Consider the following 22,087-nt stretch of genomic DNA (forward strand, 5'->3'; position numbering starts at 1 on the left):
GTGCGACAGTTTCAGAACCTCACATGAGCTCCTGCTTTTGGATAAATCTCACAACGCAGACACTGCAGTGTCATAAATCTTAATCCAGCGATGGCTGAAACTCTTCTATCATGACATATTTCAGCGGGAACTATAGAATCAGGCTTTCTTTACGATAACCCTTGTCACTGAGCTCGTCCCTGTTCATAAATTCTCAGCTCAATGTGTAGTATAGACAGATGGCGACGCTGCTTGGCATCTAATTTTGATGTATTGTGCTCATTACCAATATGCAAAGTTTAAGGTGCAATTGTGTGACGATGCAGGGGTCCTTTTTTAATTTCATTACAATTGCATGGGATTTTAGGCCTATCGCAAGTAAAAGAAAAAAGTAAAAGACAATTAAAAGCCATACGGTGCATCCAATAACGTGATGTTCTATATAGCATGAATATAGGTATTTGGACATACTACAAATGGTCATGTGACCTTATGTCTAATGTAAGGATCTAGTCACATAGAAATTGCTATATGGACCATAAAAAAAGTTATGAAAAATGAAAATATAGGGTAACCTCCTGGTTCAGTATAGGTCTCACGTATTCATGCCTCTGGATTATAATTCCAGTGGCATTGGGAATCAGATGGCATGACATTTATTTTCCCTCCTGCTCTGGTCCCATGCTATTTTGAGAGAGCCAGGTTGGCGTGGACGTCGTGCCATACGCCTGTGCCCGGGCCTGATTGGCCTGCGTGTGTTCAGTCGCTGTGGGCACCAGTGGATCCATGCAGAGCCAGGTCACCCTCAAATGAGCTGGCATCACAGAAAGGTCCAATGGGCAGCAAACAGAATCACTAATGTGAGCGAGTATACAACAGGTCATACTGAGAGAACTGCTGCCAATGGCATATTTTGCATCTGCTGACTGCTGTCGGATACCTAGCAGAACCTTTCAGCTCCCTGGAATGTTACTTTTTTAAAAGCAACATGCTTCATTATTGTGTTACTTTTAATGTGCAATTAAACATTTAAATATTTATGAAAAGTAAGGCATTGCCTGACGTTGTTACAGAACAGAAGAGAAGTGCTAGGCTCATATTTGAAGCGTCGTATTTTGCTGTACACAAAACACGGCTTAAATTCTAGATGACTGTTTATTATTATGGGAGCGATTTCATTGCACTGCTCGTTCATAGTTTAGACAAGGTGACACATAGGTGCAAAGAGCTCTAACCTACCTAGAGAAGGCTGTTTGCATTGCCACTCATCTCAGAAACAGCTGTTCTAGATGTAGCCACTTCATGGTTGTGAAGGTAATTTTTTAAATACTTTGCAAGCAATGCAATGCAATGCAATGCAATGCAATAAAATAAAATATGAGAAAGGGTTAGTTGGCTGGTTGGCTGTTGCTGCCATGCCAGCTTTTTTGGCTATTTTCATGGTGACTAAGTTGAAATAGGATTAAAGAACTATTAAAAAATAAAATAAAATAAAAAAAAATTTGAATTTGAATTTGCAATTCATGCAAAAGGTGCAATTCCGTTGCAAATATATATATTTTAGATTTTTTATTCCGTGGCAAAAAAATATTGTGAAACTTTCATTTTAGAATTCACTGTAAACTGCGAGATGTAAATTCAGAATACTGAGAACTCTGGACTTGAGTTCGTATCTCTCAAGTCTGACTTTTTTTTTTTTCAATAGAATTGAAAGAAAAAGGTCTAAATTTTGAAATATAAACTCAGAATAAAAAAAAATAAAAACAGAACTATGAGATAAGTCACAATTACCTTTGATTGATTGGTTGGTTGGTTGGTTGGTTGGCTGATTGATTGATTGGTTCGTTCATTCACTCATTCATTCATTCTTTGGTAGAAGTTGGCTTTCATAGTATATAGATGAATCATTCATCATAGTAAGATCTACAGCTTGCATAAATGAAAGAGAATTTCATTTCATGCTTAGCTTATATGCAAATAAGCATACAGGAATGTTTTAATGATCATTTGCTTTATAATGATGTCTTCAGTTTACATATTCTCTTGCTGCAGATAGAGTTTAAAGCCTGTGGCAGATTCTAACAGAATAAGTGCAACGGCATTAGAATATTCACCATCGGAGAGCAGTTAAAAAACCTCCTCAAGGACAACACCTCCAAATCATCATTATGACCCGCCGATGCTAATGTTCCCACCATGTTTCCTGTCTAATAGCAGGCTCTGCCTATAGATAGAAACCCACAGCAGTGTGAAGGTTACCAGCAGACAGGAGTGTGACAAGGACACGGTGTTCACGTGTAATTGGCACCTCGGTGCTGTAATCACTACATCAGTATGCTACTTCTTGGTTCACGTTCAAATTGCCGCGTATGGATCATTTAGACAGATCGTACTCCTCTCTGAGTTAATCTTCACATAATATAGTCGGCATAAGTTATTCATGATTTGTGGGAATTCTCCACTGCGTTTCTGTTGGACCATGATTGAACATGAAAACCGATCTAATGACCTACATCTGAGGAACAAAGAACACTACTGTGTGGAATTAAAAAGGAGACATTGCAAAGTAGAGTAAATATTAATATCAGACAACATGGCTCGTCAACATAATAACTTTCAAATATCAATAAAAGAAAAGAGTAGCACTGGACCATATGACCTAAAATTAAAATCTTGATTAACTGAACATTTTACCTCGATTATGATTATTGAATGATTACTTTTAACTTTAACCGTCAAATACGAAAGTTGCTATGCCAACCTGCTACGGTAAACAAAAGTTTGCAGTGCTTGCCCCGCCTCCGTGGTCTTCTGATTGGTCCACCGTTTTGGAATTGACATTGATGATCGGTGCTGTGAGTAGAAATTTAAATTCTGTGACACAATGTGTAAATGAATGAATAAAAAAAATAAATGAAATAACCGACACGGGAAAATTCAATCATTTTGTAAATATCTTGTAAATTCCATCATGTGACACAGTAATTTGTAATCACAATTAGTCATTTTATTGTTTGTATTGAGGCCGAAACAAGCTTTCAAGACCCATTGACAGCATTTGTGGAAAAAAAAAGGGTTTACTGATTACTGCCAATACTGTAGTGATGTGCAAAGCTCAGCTCACATAGAAGTCACTTTTAAACCAAGCAACCTTCTGTCAATGCGGCAAATCAACAGAATCAACTTAAACTTCTTGTGAAATGTTTTGCAAAAACTAGACAAGCAGTGTACACATCCAACAGGCAAAAAGCTCAAAGAATGTGCTCGACCACAAAAATCCATTACAAAAAGGAAAAAGTTGGCACACCGAAGCTCCATAAATAGAACATATTTCGTACAAGTTGTCAGCAACAGTGAGCCAAGAGAAAATAAGCTATGAGAAAGGTACTTAAGAGTTCAGATTTGTTTATATATGCGAATTTTGGCTGAAGAACAAATAAACAAACACAAAAAAATCCTATAGACCAACTTAGTGTTTGCAAACAGTGACGTTTTTTTTTTTGTTTGTTTTTTTCATAGAATAAAAGAATAAAAAAAAGGTAAATTTGAGTTTATATTTCAAAATTCTGACTTGATTATCACAATTCTGAGATTAAACCTCACAATTCAAAACACACACACAGCCCAAAAAAAAAAAAACTCGTCATTCTCTCTTTTCCCCTTGGCTCTGTTTTTTTTTTCCTCTGAGAACTGACAAACTCACTATTGTTGAGTTAAACTGTCATAAAAAAGTTATAAAGTCCAAAATAGCAGACATAAACCTGCATTTGTGAATTTAAAAAAAATAATAATAACATATAATAAAATAAATAAATGTTATGTAAAATGTTAATGGTAATAGGTTTAAATATTATGTCATGCTTTAACTGCAGGGCTAATACAATGTGTCCCTTATGAACAGCATATGTGAATATTATGTAGACATATTGTTTAAATCAAATTTATGCTTTAATAGTAGAGTAATCATAGCAGTTTTCATCCACAATCTGTCCATTTAAACATCTTCAAATGGCGTCTTTGACGAAAGTGTTCTCTAAAAATGATTTGCATTCCGATTCTGGCATCAAAAGACACAAAAATAGAAGGGTCTTCTCTAGTCAATCGATTAGTTATTTTCATAAAAATAATACAATTTATATACTTTTTAATCTCAAACGCTTGTCTTGTCTTAATCTCCCTGAACTTCAGGAGTTCAGGCAGAGCAAGACAAAACGAGCATTTGAGATTAAAAAGTACATCAATTGTATTATTCTTATGAAAATTGATTGTTTCGCTAGATAAGACCCTTCTTCCTCGGCTGGGATCATTTACAACCGCATTTGGGATCGTTTGAAGCCGCATTTAAACTGCATTTTGGAAGTTCAAACTCGGGGCACCATTGAAGTCCACTATATTGAGAAAAATCCTGAAATGTTTTCCTCAAAAAAAACAATTTCTTTACAATCGAAAAAAGAAAGACATGAACATCTTGGATGACAAGGGGGTGAGTACATTATCTGTAAATTTTTGTTCTGGAAGTGGAATTTTTGTATCAAGTTTGTCCTGCTTGGCTGATAGAGGGACTTTTATTTTGACAGCGATGAAAATTGTTAGTCAGAACTACTTAAAGGGGTCATCGGATGCAAACTTCACTTTTACATTAATATGTGTTGGCAGTGTATGTACAAATCTACCCTATAATGATAAAATTCCATGCAGGGGTTTTTAATTAATCTCTAAAAATAATAATCCCTTTTTAAAATCAAGCAAGTTTCGTGGCTAAATGCGGTAAATGTGGCTAAAGTAAACAAAAGAGGGGCGGGGTGAGCAGAGCTCATTTGCATTTTAAAGGAACAATCTCTCAGAATGGGCTAATTTTTGCAGAGCTGATTTTGGCAAGGTAAAAAGGGTGTTGTTTTACACAACCATCGAGAATTTTTACCCAAAGTATATTACAGAATTTTCATTAAGACCCTAAAGAAGCATATCAACTTGTGGAAAATGGCCCCTTTAACAAAGAAAGCAAATTGAATACGAAAAAGCATTATTGCGTTTACGCTTCCATTTCTACTTTTCTTGTGCTAAAATACTTTCTCATCTACATCAGCATTCATTCAATAGGTGTTTATATAATTTGAACAAGTCTTTGAAAATCCAATATATATTTACAAACACAAACCCTTCAAACGTTGCCAAATATTTATGATTTATTTTACTTTCACGTTTTTATGATTTAATTTATTATTAGCCTTTCATTAAACTTGCATCTTGCAGCTTATTCACAAACCCAAGCTTGGGAAACCTTGACGTAATGTAATGTTTAATGCATGTCATGCAAAGAACAGTGAATGGAAAATATTTTTTGTTTCTTTGCACTTTTATATCAGTATGGTACAAGATAATCCTATTTAAAATAATGTGATGAGTTTGGTCAAAAGTCATCTAAAAGCATTACCTTAAATGTGCAATTATTTAAATAGGAATCAGTAACTGACTGCAATTTGTAAGATATCTGTCCAGCACTGAGTATCGTTTATCACACAGCTCTTGCTAATTTTTTATGAAGGCAATGAGCTGCAACAAGTCGTGCGTTACTTCCACACCCTGACATTTCCGCACTATGTGTTTGGACAGTCACAGAGGAGTTTCTCTACATCGTTGGCGAGCCCAGACCATGTCATGGCTTTCACACCTCAGATGGTGATTCAGTCGAGGGGTTAAATGGCCGAGGGGGGGAATAAAACAACCCGTCCCGCCCCCACCTTATGCTTCATCACCTCTGCGGTTACACACGCCTACGGTGGAGCCGTGCCCTGCAACAGGAAACCGAGAGCCGTAGAGCTCAATGAGCGCCTGCTAAGAGGCCGTGCTGGGCTCTGAGAGAGGGCAGCCCTCAGGCCAGGCCAGGCATAGGAATCACGCATCTTGGCTGACACGCTGTTCCCACGGCAACGCAGGATCGTGCCATCCGCACCCACGCACTAACTGGTGTCCCTCGCACCTCAGCCAACATTCAGCCGCCCCCGCAAGAGAATGTCCCATTTCCCGTCTCCTCATGACTTTGTGTCCTTCTCTCATTTGTTTGGAAATTATATGCTGGCCATGTCCCACTCGTTTTGCAATTCAACAAATGTGAAGAAAGTTAGAAAGCAGGGCAGGCTTTTGAAGTTTGCATGAAAATGAACAAGATTAAAAGGCATTTCGATTAATTTACATGCAATATATTTACATAAAATTACATAGATTTATCATTCATATCTGTTACTGCAGAATTGTTAGTACCAGCATACTGCACAACTTAAGATGCGTAGCCATTTAACAAAAAAAAAAAAAAAAAAAAAAAAAATGTACCTCAAGAACCTTCTCATCTTCCATTCAAATATGGTGATCAGAAGTTTAAACATTCATGTATGATGCACAAGAACAAACATATGGTTCCTAAGTGCCAAGCATGCATGCCTCCGTCTATATACAGTCATGTGAAAAAGTTAGGACACCCTATTGAATTTCATGGTTTTCTGTATCAGGACATAATAAAAAATTATCTGGTCCTTGGCAGGTCTGAAAATTTGGAAAATACATCCTCAGATAAAAATCATCACATGACATATCACACAGTGTCATTATTTATTTAAGAAAAATACAGCCAAGAGGAAAAGGCCATGTGTGACAAAGTTAGGACACCCTATTAGTCAATTACCTGTAGATCCACTTTTAGCAGCAGTAATTTGAAGCATTCATTTTCTGTGTGACTCTCTCACATCGTTCTGGAGGAATCTGGACCACTCTTCTTTTCAACGTTGCTCCAGTTTGCTGAGGTCTGTGGGCATTTGCTTATGCACAGCTCTCACCACATCATTTGAGTCAGGATGAGCTCTGGACTTGGACTGAGCTGTCGATTCTTTTCTTTTCAGCCATTCTGTTGTAGATTTGCTGGTGTGCTTGGGATCATTGTCCTGTTGCATGACCCAGTTTTGGCCCAACTTTAGATGTTAGATGCCCTCGCATTTGACTCTAGAATACTTTGATATACAGAGGAGTTCATGGCCAACTCATTGACTGTGAGGTGCCCAGGTCCTGTGGCTACAAAACAAGCCCAAAATTATCAGGCCTCCTCCAGCATGCTTGTCTCTTGGTATGAGGTGTTTGTGCTGATATGCTCTTTAGGTTTTACCAAACTTGGCACTGTGCATTATGGCCAAACATCTCCACTTCGGTCTCGTCTGTTCAAAGGACATCATTCTAGAAGACTTGTGTTTTGTTCAGATGCAACTTTGCAGACCTAAACTGTGCTGCAGTAGAAGAGGCTTTCTTCTGCCAAGCCTTCCAAACATGCCATTTTTGTCCCATATTTTTCTAATGGTATTGTCATGAACTTTATCATTTAATATGTTAACTGAGGCCTGTAGAGTCTGAGGTGTAGTTCTTGGGTTGTCTGCCATTTCTCTTAGCTTTACACGGTCTGATCTTGGGGTGAATCTTCTGGGACGTCCACTCCTGGAAGGAGAGGTGTCTGTTTTAAATGTCTTCCACTTGTGAATAAACTTCAGGTTGTTTGGAAAGGGCCGTATTACTCTTCTCAGATTGACGGCAGCAACAATTGCTTCTCTAAGATGATTGCTGATGTCTTACCTCCTTGACATGTCTTACCTCCAGACCAGCAAACTCCCAAAGCTTATGCTTTTATAGAGGCGCTCAGACTTGCCGATGATCAGTTAATCAAAGGTCTAGCAGTGCTTGACTGTTATTTACCCTCTTAATTCCAATGTCAACAGTAAGGGTGTCCTAACTTTGTCAAACATGGCTTTTCCATTTTGGCTTTATTTTTGTTCAGTAAATAATGACACGGTGCAATTTGTCATGTGTTGTTGTTCATCTGAGGTTTTATTTTTGAAATTTTAAGACCAGCCAAGGATGTTTGATGATGTCCTGATACGGAAAACCATAGAATTCAATAGGGTGTCCTAACTTTTTTACATGACTGTATGTGCGTTAACACAGGCAATTAATTATTTTTTTTTTATGTTAATGGCGTTAAAAAAAATGTACAGCAGTTAACGCAGGGACGGGGCTAGGGTTGGCCACCCCACTCACAACTGCTGCTTCAGTCTCTTTTTTTCTTGACAAGAAGTGCATTTATTTAGACACAGAACATACAGAACTTTACGACCACATCAAACGGGAGACTTTTCAGAAGTGCATTCCAACTTCACTTGTCAAACGATATGTCAGTAAAAGCAAATTTACCTGTCCTGTCAGCTGTATACTGTGGTCGTAGCATGCACCCTTCAATTGTGCGCACAAATGCAGCGACATGCGCTGTAACCTGTATCATTTCATATTAAAGCACAAATGAAACTACGAGTGTGTGTGTGGCAGCTCTTAAAATAATAGCAAAAATTTACTCACCCCCCTTGTCATCCAAGATGTTCATGTCTTTCTGTCTTCAGTCGATAAGAAATTATATTTCTTGAAGAAAACATTTCAGGAATTATCTCCATATAGTGGAGTTCAATGGTGTCCCCAAGGAAGAAGGGTCTGAATTTATATACTTTTTAACCTCAAATGCTCATCTTGTTTAGGTCTGCATGAACCTTTCCGAGTCAATACAATCAATACAGTTAGGGTGTGTCAAAAAACTCCCATCTCGTTTTCTTCCCCAACTTCAAAATCGTCCTACATCACTGCAGAAGTACCGATCCAGTGTTTACAAAGTGAACATGCAGAGAAGATCAAACGCCCTTTACAAAAAAAAGGTAAAACAGCAATGTAGGACAATTTTGATGTTGAAGAAGAAAACGAGACGGGAGTTTTTCGACATAACCTAACTGTATTGATCTGGATTAGTTTGTTTCAAAAATGGCTGATCGTTTCGCTAGGTAAGACCCTTTTTTCTCGGCTGGGATCACTTACAGCCATTTGAAGCTGCATTTAAACTGCATTTTGGAAGTTCGAATTTTGGGGCACCACTGAAGTCCACTATATGGAGAGAAATCCTGAAATGTTTTCCTCAAGAAACAATTTCTTTACGACTAAAGAAAGAAATACACAAACATCTTGAATGACAAGGGGGTGAGTAAATTATCTGTAAATTTTTGTACAGGAAGTGTGATAACATTATTCAATTTCTGTATATATCCTACTTGCTGATGGCACTGGTAAATAATGGATTTATATGAAGATTGTTTTAAGTTCACTTAAATTAAAAGTATTTTTTTTTAAAAAGTCTAATAAATGTTAAAATTGATAGCTCTCAATTATACTGTAATGTTGAATGGCCATAGTCAATGGATAATATTAGGGAAAAAAAATTCCCAGAGACATCAGTAATATTGGTATCAGTAATACCTTTAGTCTTAAAAAAAATATTTAAAAAATATTAAAAATAAACTGTCTTTATGTTGTTTCTACTTTACTTTGATTTTACAATTGACAATTACATTTATTTAAATTACCATTTAAAGTTCATTGATTATGTTCTATTTTGTAGTAATGTTGATATAAATCATACACTGTCAGAATAAAAATGCATTTTATGTGTGCGACAGCCTGTCACTGGCAGCCCCTCATGAAACTAAGTATTTTTAACTATAGGTTTTGTAGTTACCACTACAGTAAACATATTTTAATCTTGTGTAAAAAATATATATACAATGGGTACGGAAAGTATTCAGACCCCCTTAAATTTTCACTCTTTGTTATATTGCAGCCATTCGCTAAAATCATTTAAGTTCATTTTTTTTCCTCATTAATGTACACACAGCACCCCATATTGACAGAAAAACACAGAATTGTTGACATTTTTGCAGATTTATTAAAAAAGAAAAACTGAAATATCACACAGTCCTAAGTATTCAGACCCTTTGCTGTGACACTCATATATTTAACTCAGGTGCTGTCCATTTCTTCTGATCATCCTTGAGATGGTTCTACACCTTCATTTGAGTCCAGCTGTGTTTGATTATACTGATTGGACTTGATTAGGAAAGCCACACACCTGTCTATATAAGACCTTACAGCTCACAGTGCATGTCAGAGCAAACGAGAATCATGAGGTCAAAGGAACTGCCTGAAGAGCTCAGAGACAGAATTGTGGCAAGGCACAGATCTGGCCAAGGTTACAAAAAAATTCTGCTGCACTTAAGGTTCCTAAGAGCACAGTGGCCTCCATAATCCTTAAATAGAAGACATTTGGGACGACCAGAACCCTTCCTAGAGCTGGCCGTCCGGCCAAACTGAGCTATCGGGGGAGAAGAGCCTTGGTGAGAGAGGTAAAGAAGAACCCAAAGATCACTGTGGCTGAGCTCCAGAGATGCAGTCGGGAGATGGGAGAAAGTTGTGGAAAGTCAACCATCACTGCAGCCCTCCACCAGGTGGGGCTTTATGGCAGAGTGGCCCGACGGAAGCCTCTCCTCAGTGCAAGACACATGAAAACCCGCATGGAGTTTGCTAAAAAACACCTGAAGGACTCCAAGATGGTGAGAAATAAGATTCTCTCGTCTGATGAGACCAAGATAGAACTTTTTGGTCTTAATTCAAAGCGGTATGTGTGGAGAAAACCAGGCACTGCTCATCACCTGTCCAATACAGTCCCAACAGTGAAGCATGGTGGTGGCAGCATCATGCTGTGGGGGTGTTTTTCAGCTGCAGGGACAGGACGACTGGTTGCAATCAAGGGAAAGATGAATGCGGCCAAGAACAGGGATATCCTGGATGAAAACCTTCTCCAGTGTGCTCAGGACCTCAGACTGGGCCGAAGGTTTACCTTCCAACAAGACAATGACCCTAAGCACACAGCTAAAATAACAAAGGAGTGGCTTCACAACAACTCTGTGACTGTTCCTGAATTTCCTGAAAATCCGCAAATCCAGGTGTGAAAAACTTGTTGCATCTTTCCCAAAAAGACTCATGGCTGTATTAGGTCAAAGGGTGCTTCTACTAAATACTGAGCAAAGGGTCTGAATACTTAGGACCATGTGATATTTCAGTTTTTCTTTTTTAATAAATCTGCAAAAATGTCAACAATTCTGTGTTTTTCTGTCAATGTGGGGTGCTGTGTCTACATTAATGAGGAAAAAAAATGAACTTAAATGATTTTAGCAAATGGCTGCAATATAACAAAGAGTGAAAAATTTAAGGGGGTCTGAATACTTTCCGTACCCACTGTATTATTTAATAAATTTCAATTAAGGCATATTAATGGTAAAATGCATTTCAAATATAAAGTTAAATGGGTATAATTACATATTTTACTCTTAGTAATTTAATAAATGCAATAATTTAAAAGTTAAGTTTAGAAGTATCGTATCAATATCGATATCGATGATACTGGCCTTAAAAGTATCGGTATCGTATCAAAAACAAAAAACAAAATAAGTGGTATCACCCATCCCTACTCAGAAGCAAGTCCAAAATCAGCCAATGACTGCTTTCAAAATGGTTTCCTACAGCCTCCCACTCCTGCTACTGGTTGAAAAACAAAAAGCCCCGCCCCCAAACTCACTCCATTGGTTGAGTTGTTGCTGAGTTGTGCTGGCCGAGATTTTGAAAACAAACTAAAATGTTTTGAAACCACCACAGAGCCAGTGTTGTGAGAAACGTGAGAAATCAACCTACATGTGGCTTACTTACAGCTCTGTCTATTAATCTCAGCATTTATCATCAAAATTACAAACATCATCTTTAAAAAAAGCACTATGAAGCCAAACTCAAGTCATTTTATTTCGCTTTTGTAATACTGAGAAAACTTATGACATACAGCAAGCTCCTAAAGCAGCTCTGACAGGGATATAAATGCAATAAAAGTGCATTTCAGGACCACCGTGCCACACGGCTGTCAGAGCCTTGAGTAGTTGCCGGCAAAAGCGCAAACAAGGTAAACTTTTATGAGCAGCCAGGAAATGTGTGGCAGCTGCCGTCTGTAGACCATCTCAGCCTGCACACTCCATTCATCTGTCCCCTATGTGTGTGTGTGTGTGTGTGTGTGTGTGTGTGTGTCGTCCCCAACCAACCCTCTCGTCTTCAGAGCCCGTCACTTGCCCAGATGCATTCTGTTCATCCTGTTTGTGCACTCTGCATTATGAACTGTCACATCTGATGAAATAATGGTAAAATGACAGCCGCGACAGCTCCGAATGCACTAGTCCGCTTACTAGACACTTTACACTTATAGCTTGACTTTGTCTCTTTCTTGCCGGTGTGTTTTTTTCAAGCTGGTCTTGCATGGTAAGTCAAGGTGACAACATGTTGTGTTTTTAAAAAAAAAAACAATCAGCCACAAACAGAACAGGTTTCACACTGAAGCAACAGGTTCTGAGGGAATTGAACTGAAATCCCTGAGCTTGCAACACAGTGTTGACACACTACATTAAACCGCTCGCCGTCTCTCGAGGCGAACGGCTGAATTTAGAAGGCGCTTTCTGGGGAATGCCTTCCTTCCTTTAAGTCTCTTTCCGTCGCTGTCTGGAGCTCATTTGAGAAACAGTCAAAAGGACCGTCTTTATCGGGATTCCGTGGAGATGCTTTCTCAGTCATCTCTCCTTGAACGAAGATCAAAGAAACGGTGGTGTAACAGTCCTGAGGGCTCAGGAAAGGTTTTCTCCACATTTCAAGAGCGAATTCAAAGTCAACACAGCCAAGACGAGAGGGACGTAAAACCTAAAATGTGCCCATTACTGATTCCACAGGTGTTTGAGACGTAAAATAAACAAGCAAAGTTAAAGTAAACTTCTGCTTTAAAGGATCGGCCCTCGCTGGCTGACTTCCGAAAGGAAACTGTCTTGAATGGCCCCACAAAAATAGAAGCGCATGGGACTTGGGGAGCTCGGTGTGTGGTTGGGGAAGTGTGTGGGTGGGGTCACGCTGGCAGCAAACAGGTATGTGCTCACCGAAGCGTGTGATTGGAGAATGTAGCGGCTGAGGAGAAAGAAAATGAACACCTCTCGAAATGTGAAAATAAATTCATTATTTATAAACAGAATATATACATAAAATACTCAGCTCATAAATTGCATCTGACATAAACTCCAAAGCCTAGTGAGATTCCTACCTACACAGCATTTTAAGACGTTGCAGGTGTATTTTTATGCTTAGAACATCATTGTTAGTTTAACGACATGCTAACGTCGCATTCTAATGCAATTTATTTCTGTACGATACACTATTTCTATGTTTTTTCAAGTAGTACGTTGCGAGGTTTGGGTTATTTTTATGCTTATTTGAGTACCATTTGGTTAATGTCAAATTCTATTGATATCAATAGTGAATCAGGTATGCAGTATGATTCACGCAGGTCAATTATTTATGCTTACTGGAGTGTCACGTTGGTAGCAATATGTTAACACCAAATTCTACTGAAATCGATGCAGAGTTAGGTTTTCAGTGTGATTTGCATACTTATTTGGCTATTTGAGGGATTTTTATGCATGTTGGAGTATTGGGTTATTAGCAACATGCTAACGACAAATTTTTTTGAAACCAATGGGCAGTCTATTGATATTAATTGACATCTTAACAACATGCCCTGGTGAAAAAAACAGCATATGCTGGTAGCTATGTTTTGATGCTGGGATGCTGGTTAGCTGGTCCTTTGCTGGTTTAATCTGGTCCTCAGATGGTTTATGCTGGTCATATTGTTGGTCAAGGACCAGCATAAACCAGCAAAGGACCAGCATAAACCAGCTAAGGACCATCTTAAACCAGCAAAAGACCAGCTTAAACCAGCACCAAAACATACCTAACCAGCATCCCAGCATCAAAACATAGCTACCAGCATATGCTGGTTTTTTCACCAGGGTGTTAACAACAAGTTCTATTGCAATCAATGGTAAATCAAAATTTCAGTGTGATTCACGAGTATCTATATTTGTGCTTTTAGATTATCACATTGGTAATTTAACAACATGCTAACTTGAGAAATTATTTAAAAAAAACCAATGGGAAGGCAATAGATAGCTTAGCAACATGCTAACAACAAATTCTTTTGCAATTAATTGTAAATCGAGTTTCCAGTGCAATTCACATGAACAGCTGTATTATTAGCTATGTTATTAGATTATCACATTGTTAACAATGTGATAATCTAATAACATAGATCTATGTCAAGTCGGGTTTCCAGTGTGATTCCTGTAAACATAGCTATTTGAGGTAATTTTTTATGCTTACTGGAGTATCACGTTGTTAACAACATGCTAACGACAAATTCTATTAAAATCGATGCTGAATCAGGTTTCCAGTGTGATTTGCATAAATTGGGCAATTTGAGATATTTTATGCTTATTAAAGTACTGCATTGTTAGCAACACGCTAACAACAAACTATCAATGGTAAATTGAGTTCCCAGTGCGATTCGCATGAAGAGGGATATTTGTGTTGTTTTAAGCTTATGAACATTTATCATTGTTAACTTAGCAACATGCTAACTTCAAAGCTTATTAACTTAAAACTCTTTTGAAATCCATAGGAAGTCGGGTTTCAAGTGTGATTCACATAAAGATGGCTATTTATGTTCTTTCTATGCTTATTTGAGTATCACATTGATATCTTAGCAACATGCTAATGCAAACTTCTATTGAAACTAATGTCAAGTCAGGTTTCCAGTGTGATTCATATAAACATGGCTATTTGAGACAATATTTTGTGTTTATTAGAGTACCTGTTAGCAACATACAAGACACATTCTATTGAAATCAATGCAGAATCAGGTTTCCAGTGTGATTCGCGTAAATAGGGCTATGTGACCCTGGTGAAAAAAACAGCATATGCTGGTAGGTATGTTTTGATGCTGGTTTAAGATGGTTCAAGCTGGTCCTTTGCTGGTTTATGCTGGTCATGTTGCTGGTCAAGGACCAGCATAAACCAGCAAAGAACCAGCTTAAACCAGCCTAAAAACACACCTAACCAGCATCCCAGCATATGCTGTTTTTTTTTCACCAGGGGAGGTATTTTTATGCTTATTGGAGTATAACATTGCTAGCAACTAGGGGTGTGACAGTGGGAAGTCAGGTTTTAAGTGTGATTTAAATGACGATGACTATTTGTGTTCTTTCTATGATTATCACATTGATGGTTAATCAACATGCTAATGCTAAATTCTATTGAAATTGAGTCAGGTTTCCAGTGTGATTCATGTAAACATGCCTATTTGAGGTATTTTTATGTTTATTGGAGTGTCACAGTGTTAGCAACATGCTAACAATAAAATAAAGTATTTCCGGGGATATTTGTGCTGCTTTTAAGCTCATAAATGGATCACATTATCATCATGCTAACCTGAAATTCTTTTGAAATCAATGGGGAGTCGGGTTTCAAAAGCAATTCACATGAAGATGGCTATTTGTGTTCTTTCTGTGCTTATTGGAGCATCAAACTGCTAGCTTAGCAACATGCTAATGTCAAGTTTATTGAAATCAATGCTGAGTCAGGTTTTCAGAGCAGAGGTTTAATCTGGCACACAGATGCAGAGCGTATGTAGAACGTTCCAAATCAGTCACTTAACAAGGTTCTATTTCTATTGCGACGCTGCCTGTGCAGGAAACAATAGCTCAGGTTTTTGGAACCAAGCTGTAGTTTCTTAATTTTGTTTGGCAGCATCCATCTTTATGTAATACTGTGTTAAGCTCACAGCTTTCAGCTGAGAACCCCTGAGAGGGATGCCAACCTGATACAAACTTGACCTGACTTTCTTAGAGCATGAAAAGCCCCAGCTTGCCCATAGACTGTCTAGATGATGTGCAGTCAGCAGGCAGTGGCCGCTGGGACTACCAACAGCTCCATGCACCACGGATAAGACGCCTCCAATAGCCAATCCCTGGGGTGGCTTGGCCTGAATCCCGGCCTTTAGAGTGGCATCGTCTAGAGACATGGATCCCACATCATTTGGGCACAGCTTGCCTACACATCCATCACACAAGTCCCTCTCCAGCACCTCCTCAGTTCTGTTCAGTCTGCAGCATCCAAAGTCTGATACACAATGACACTGTCCTTACGTTAATTTGCCTTGGTTCATAATGTCCTCCAAATTCAGCATGCACACTGCATCTACGGGTCCTGCAAGTGACCCTGTTTGTTTAGGAGACCAGCCTCAGTCTATAATGATGAAGACCTTGTTTTGGTTTATCTATTCAGTCTGGCTTTTCTCCAACCTCAATCAATATAAATTCAAACTCTCACTCACCTTCATTTACTCTTGTTTTTGAATTGCTGTTGAACCCATTTAGATTAAACCCCAGACTGAAACACAAAACAGCTAAATAGAATCTGTTTAAGCTACAAATCTGTAAAAGAACAGACTCTGAATATGTGTTTATACTGAATGACCTTGTGTTTGGCACCTTTGAAGCAGCTGACTTATAAATTTGGCATGAAACAGCATTCACAACCATTTTACTTCCATTATATGACAGGTTTCAAGGTGAAACAGGGTGTTTAATCAAATAAAATTTGAGGACGGGACTTGCGTTCATTCACAGGATCTGACTGGATGATGAAAAGTGGGTGTTCCATATTACAATAGACCTGAATGCGTTTAGATTTTGGATAACTATTCCTTTCCTAAAAGACCACTGGCCCTCACTTTTGAGGAGATCAAGTTCACCCTCAAGAGCATGATGTATACCAATGGTAATATAAAATGCACATCCAACAGTTCTTATAGGGTCTTTCCAGCATTAATATGTAATACGGTGTACAGTGATGCTTATATGATTCTCAAAGATTGATGATTAAGCTCTAATTGGTTTTCATCCAGCTGATCAGTCTATAAATCAAGAAATCAACAATGACTCAAGCAAAGGAAGAAGCGTTTAGTCATTCTCAAGACACTTTTTTTTTTCCTTTCTCAGAACTGCTCCCACATTCTGTCACCTTTTAAAAACAAACACCCGGCGAAATGCTTCAGAAATAAAATCTTTCTTATGTGACCTATTCAAAGTGTGAGTGTATAAATAATAATCACTTGAAATCACACCGTTTCAAGCGGTTTGCTGGCCCACAGAAGCAGAGCATCTAAATGTCACTCAATGACTGGAGCAATGAAACCACACCATGTGTGAACCAATTGTAAGAGGAAGTGAATGGCGAGCTGGCAGGGGACGCATCCCATGTTACATCACAAGGCAAGCTGGCACTGCGGTGTCTGTGTTGGGCACTATTCATGGGCACAGGCTGAGGCAGGAGACCCAGCAGGGCCAGGAAGAGCTATATGGAGCAGATGGGAGCGTCCTGCAGAGCAACAAGCCTCTAGAAGTCTGAGAGGAGCGCTCTCCACAGTCGGACCACTGCGATAACATCCACTCAATTTATTAGCACGTTTCTCACCAGGTGATGTGTGGTATGGCTGGCAATAACGATTTCCTTTATTTTATTTTTGGCATATTTGCCAACTAAAATTACAGTAGACAGGAGACAGGATTTCTTTAGAAAGAGACTGGATCTGATTAAGGCATAACATGCGTCATTTCTTTATCTCAAACCAGTAACCCAAAAATGAAGATTTCTTGATTATTTTACTCCCAGACCATCTAAGATGTACATGACTTACCTTCTTAAGGTTTTGGAGGAAAACATTCCAGGAAATGTAATGTGTGTCATGTGAACAGAGCTCAAAAAAAAAAAAAAATAATAATAATAATGTTGTTTATCACACTTTAAGGTATTTAAGCACAAATTTAAAAAAAAAAATAAAAAAAAAAAAAAAAGACATTATGTAGCAAGCCTGTAACCACCTAAAATAATGATTTTAAAAAAGCATTTTTGGCAAATTCATGTAATTTACCATAAAAATCTTATGGTTTTTAATGTTTATAACTGTTATAGGGCCAGCTGTGGTCCGATCTCCTTAAAACTTTGTATGCTTGTTTAGAACCACCTGTCGCATGAGCTTAGAAGGTTTTGTGAAGTTCTGAGTTTTCCTTTAGGACATTTGGACAGGGCCCTTTTCTAAACAAGCCCGTTATAGCTTCCCAAAGGGTAAATTGTAACGTTTTTTGATAACTATTGATCTAGAGTCCAGAGCAATATACTGCAATGTTTTCCAAACTGAACAAAAAAAATCTAGGACTAGTTGGCAAAAGTATCTTTTTTCCAATCAAACAATTTGATTGTCAGCAGTGGTTCTAGAGGCAAAGTTGTCCAGAAAGAGGAGTTGTATCGTATTGCGTGTATGTGCGAAAAACCCTGCAATGTACAATCATTTATGCCCTTGAATGCGATATTGCGATATTGCCCCCCAGTGGCCAATTTCTTTCAAATTTCTCACAGACCTTTGGGGTCGTGAGTCAAATAGGCCCACCGAGCTTGCTCCGATCAGCCTTTGTTAACCTTGTCTAATAGGCGCTCAAATTCATTGGCCAATAGTGGCCATATTTTGAGATATGCAAACAGACTTATAGACACTAGTGGCACGTTGGACCAAGACCGTGCTCAGCAATTTTCATCTTGATAGGATAAATGATTGCGTAGGTATAGCAATCACCAACCCAACCCAACCCAACCCAACCCAACAATTTTGCCAAGACTCACAATTGAATCCGAGTCATGTGTTTTGTCTGGCTCGACTCAAATATTCCAGTGACATAAGACACTTGAGTCTGTGACTGACAGTTTAGAAGTTATGAGCGATTTCATATTTTTGATCGCCGTTGCACCCCCCATCCGGCCAATTGTGGTGAGCCTTGGTGACACTGTCAGCAGTGTGAGTACTACCATCCCTCCAAATTTCAAGTCTCTACAACTTACGGTTTGGTCTGACCCATGACATTATGGTCTGACCCATGGCCATTCTAACAATTACAATAGGGTTTCAGCGCTACGCACTTGATCCCCTAAAAAAGATGCTTACTTTGGTCCAACTCAATCTGGTTCACCCAAAAATTTGTATTTCCTGTTTACTCATCCCCAGAGCATTTGTGGTTAAAAATTGTATAAATTTGTCCTTTTTTTAGGAAATAACCAATCGTTTTGCTAAATAAGACCTTTATTCCTCGGCTGGGATTGTGTAGAGCCCTTTGAAACTACACTGAAACTCCAATTGGACCTTCAAATCATTGGACACCACTGAAGTCCACTATATGGAGAAAAATCATAGAATGTTTTCCTCAAAAACCTTTATTTCTTTTACCTGAAGAAGGAAAGACATAACATCTTAGATGGCATGGGGGTGAGTAAATTATCAGGACATTTTTATTCTGGAAGTGAACGAATGCTCAGTTTACTATACAGAGACATCAATATCAAAGAAATTAAACACTTCAGCCTGAAGATGCCTGAGGTAAATCCGTATATTATTAAGCTTACTAAGAATTTAGTATGTGGTGAGGGACTATGGCTTTGTTCTTTAGTTGTTACACACTCTCATATGGTTTTACATCTCAGACAATTTCAAACAATTAGCACAGCAGATAATTTGTTTCAATGACAGCTAAACAAATGCTACAAGTCCAACAGGACGACATCATCAAGGCAGCACAGGGTAATGTATTTACTAACTACTTGCTAAACCAACAACAACAAAAAAAAAAGTGATTAAAGCTCCAGGCTACAAAATTAACCTCTCGGGAACAACTCTAAACACACAAACTCCAACATTATGTATTCAGGCCTGGGTTTAGAGGTGTTAGACCACCAAATCTAAAAACGCTACAGATTATATCTGCTCCAAGAAAACTGACTGCACTGAAATCATTTCAGTGAATGCATGAATAAGAAATAAGTTTGCACAGTTATAAACCCAAGACTATGATTTACATTCGGATAAGAGATTAAAATGATTTTAGAATAATATCTGCCTAGTTTTGGTGTTGGTGTTTGATGCATTAGGTCAGCGGTTTCTCAACCTTTTTCACTCAAAGGCCCTTCACAATATATATAATTTCCAATAGTTCTGCTGTAATTAAGCTGCTAATTAACTGAAACAGGGAGTATTTATGTAAAATTCATCAGCCATGATTCATTTTATGACTTCATAATTGTCAAGACCTGAATGCTTTTTAATTAAAAACAACAGCTAATTAGTCATCTTTTTTATTGTTTTATTTCAATATTTATTATTTTATTATTTATTACTATATATTATAATATGAATATATTAATATAATATATTAATACATTTTCTTATTTTAATATATTAATAAATAATAATAATTTATTTATTTAATACTTTATCATCTTACAGCCCCCTGGTTGATTCTTAGGTAGATTGTTATTGTTTGTTTGAATTTATTTATTTATTTTATATATTTATTATTCTTTTTATATTATTATATTATATTAGCTTATTTTTATATATTTAAAAAAATAATTTATTAAATTAAATACTTTACTTAAATACTTATGGCCCTTTGGTTGAGGCCCTTAGTTTCTTTTTTGTTTCAGTTGACCATTTTTATTTATTTATTTATTATTAATTGACCAATTTTGGGGAATGTTGCCCACTTCAAACACATATTAGTTAGTTAAACACTTATGAGTAATTTAACCAACATTATCCAACACTGATATTAAATTACCCATGATTAATTATGTGAAATTTGTATTTATTTATTTATTTTAAAAATGAACTTAAATGTACCTAAGGCTCAAGCAGGGGGCCACATGATGCCTATTTTTATTTATTTTTTTTAAAGTTCATTTTTCAAATAAAACAAAACAAAATAAATAAATAAATAAATAAATAAATAAATGTACTTAAGGCTCAAGCAGGGGGCCACAAGATGCCTAATTTTTATTTATTTATTTATTTAGTGGTAATATTAGTTAGTTAGTTAGTTATATTATTATTATTATTTTTAAGTAATTTAGGGGAACTGTACCCACTTAATACCTATTAGTAGATTTTGGTGGGCTTTAAGAAAATGTCCTTAACAATATGCAAACACACTTCTGTTTCTCCTGACTTGCTAAATTTTCCTTCCTTTATGTTACATTCATGAATTCAGTCTTTTTTTTTTTTCCACGGTATGTAAGTGGAGATGAGCTGAAAATATGCTCACCTCCTTTGACAAATGCCGGGAGGCCTTCATGAAGAAAAACTGCCAGGTTCCTTTAGGACGATCATCCATTCCCTCTATTACATGTTCATGGCGGTAATGGTTTTAAATGCAGAAGCTCCTGGTCTGACTGATGCACCGCCAGAAGGCCGAGAGTGAAGATAGACTAGTTTAATTTGCGCTAAAAGACTGAGGCCAGACTAATAACAACATTTCTCAATGAACAAGCCGAGCGGCTCGTGCACTCTGACAGGACGCAGTGAAATACACTGGTAGGAGTCCTGTTACAGATACCACCAATCACACAGGACAACTGTTCAGCTAAAAACCTCTTCAGAGAAAGATTGGATTGAAACAATAAGCCTGAGCAGCACAGCTCGGTTTATCGAAGCATGGGCGCCAACCGCTAGGTCATGGCTCTGACAGCTATTTCAGCTGCAACACAGTTGAGAAACAGTTTCCAAGTAGGAAACTGACCTATCTGACCGGTCTGTAATGGTCAGTGTACTTTCCTAAGCATGCTTCCCTCTGCTGTGGGAGCAACAGCAGTTCAGCTGATTGAAAACGCTTGAATGAACTGATCAAGCTGCTGTCAGTTTCAATGTAGAGAACATGATGCTGGCAAAATTGGAGTTTGTAGTAAACTTCACATAGTTTCCATAATGCCCTGAGCTTTTCTTTCACTACAGTTTCAATTTTTTGACCAACAGACTAAAGGTCGACTGATTTGTTATTTTCAGGGCTGATGCCGATACCGATTACTACAGATCAAGTGGACCGATAACCGATATTTTGAACCGATACATATGTCTGGTAAAAAAAAAAAAAAAAAAAAAAAAAAAAAAAACCTTCTTAAAAAGTTTTACATTTATTGGCAAATCGGTTTTGAAAATAACCGATACCGTTAACCACAAAAATGTTTGACGCCGATAATCGGTCAAGCCCTACAACAGACATTATATCATCTTCCCAGTACAATGATGTAATGACATTAAATAAGAAAGCTAATTTAGGAGTGAAAAAAAAAATAAAAAATCCATAACAGAGTTGAATAATTAAATTTCCCACTGTCAAATATTTAAAAAATAATAATAATTATATATATGTGACCCTGGACTACAAAACCAGTCTTAAGTCGCTGGGGT

General features: G+C 37.6%; 1 protein-coding gene across 3 annotated transcripts in view; it reads right to left on the reverse strand.

The window, feature by feature from the left end:
- Nucleotides 1-22,087, reverse strand: part of fars2 (phenylalanyl-tRNA synthetase 2, mitochondrial) — a 162,541-nt gene that overhangs the window by 126,386 nt on the left and 14,068 nt on the right. The window contains exon 1 of one of the 3 annotated variants that reach the window (XM_051097770.1): nt 2,741-2,802. The exons of the other annotated variants lie outside the window; for them this stretch is intronic. The gene's annotated coding sequence lies outside the window, so the exon portion shown is untranslated. Of the gene's footprint in view, nt 1-2,740; nt 2,803-22,087 lie in introns of those variants that run through there. 3 annotated transcript variants of the gene reach the window in all.

This window comes from Labeo rohita, chromosome 24 (assembly GCF_022985175.1).
Source record: "Labeo rohita strain BAU-BD-2019 chromosome 24, IGBB_LRoh.1.0, whole genome shotgun sequence".
Classification (NCBI taxonomy): Eukaryota; Metazoa; Chordata; class Actinopteri; order Cypriniformes; family Cyprinidae; genus Labeo; species Labeo rohita.